At 43.0% G+C, this 1,266-nt stretch overlaps 1 non-coding gene across 1 annotated transcript; it reads left to right on the top strand.

Annotated features, from left to right (window-relative positions):
* Positions 1-790: 790 nt before the first annotated feature.
* Positions 791-894, top strand: LOC112774696 (small nucleolar RNA R71). The gene has a single exon (XR_003189165.1). It is a non-coding gene; the product is annotated as a small nucleolar RNA R71 (small nucleolar RNA).
* Positions 895-1,266: the final 372 nt, after the last annotated feature.

Genomic DNA, 1,266 nt, shown 5'->3' with positions numbered 1-1,266 from the left:
AACGCTTGGCCCAGGGGTTTGCTTAGACAAATACACAATTTGATTTTCTAGCTTCTGGATAGCAGCTCCTTGGTTTTGCAAGTTAGAATTTACTTCTTCCTTAAAGGCTTTCAATTCGGTTATGTCTTGACTCATGGTTGCAAGCATTCCTTCTATCCTGTTTAATTGATCTTGAAATTGTTGGTTCGGATTAGGTTGGGTAGGTTGATTATTTTGGCCATGATATGATGGTTGGGAGTAAGTGTTTTGTGTGGCTTGGTATGATCTTTGGTTGGAGTTTTGGTATGTGGAATTGTTATGTTGGTTGTGGTTGTAAGGTTTGTGGTTTTGTGGTTGGGTTTGTTGGTTCCCCCACCCAAAGTTTGGGTGGTTTTTCCATCCTGGATTGTAGTTGTTGGAATGTGGATCATATGATTGCCTTTGTTGGTTTCCCACATAGTTGGCCTCTTCCCAATCACCTCCTTCAGTGCTTGCTTCCTCTTGATCTTGTGTGTGTATTGCAGCCACTTGCTTTGTTTCTAATTTCCTGGTGAGCTCTGCTAGTTGCTTGGCAAACACCTTGTTTTGGGCTAAAATTGTATCAACATGGTTCAGCTCCATGACTCCCTTAGTGTTGTGTCTCTCTGAAGCATAGTAGTACTCATTCTCAGCCACTGTCTCGATCACTTCAATGGCTTCTTCCACAGTCTTTTTCCTGTTCAATGAACCTCCTGATGAATGGTCTACAGCCTTCCTTGATTCATAAGAAAGTCCATCATAGAAAATGTGCAATTGCACCCAGTCATGGAACATGTCTGGTGGGCATTTCCTTGTCAAATCCTTGAACCTCTCCCATGCCTCGTAGAGAGTTTCACCATCTTGTTGTCTAAACGTCTGAACCTCAGATCGAAGCCTATTGACCTTTTGTGGGGGGTAGAAACGTGCCAGAAACTTGCTTTCCACCTCATCCCAGGTTGTTAGACTCCCCCTTGGGAATGATTCCAGCCACTTAGCTGCCTTGTCCCTAAGTGAAAATGGGAACAAGAGCAGTTTATAGGTATCTTCCTGGACTCCATTGGACTTCACAGTGTCACAAATTCTCAGGAATTTTGTGAGATGTTGGTTTGGATCTTCATTAGCACTCCCACCAAATGAACAATGATTCTCCACAAGTGATATTAGCTGTGGTTTGAGTTCAAAATTGTTGGCCTGAATGGGTGGTTTCTGAATGCTGCTACCACAATTCCCAGAGGTTGGGTTTATGTATGAACTAAGAACCCTCCTCTA

The sequence above is a fragment of the Arachis hypogaea genome, chromosome 18 (genome assembly GCF_003086295.3).
Source record: "Arachis hypogaea cultivar Tifrunner chromosome 18, arahy.Tifrunner.gnm2.J5K5, whole genome shotgun sequence".
In the NCBI taxonomy this organism is placed as follows: Eukaryota; Viridiplantae; Streptophyta; class Magnoliopsida; order Fabales; family Fabaceae; genus Arachis; species Arachis hypogaea.
This window is presented reverse-complemented; position numbering and strand designations above follow the sequence as displayed.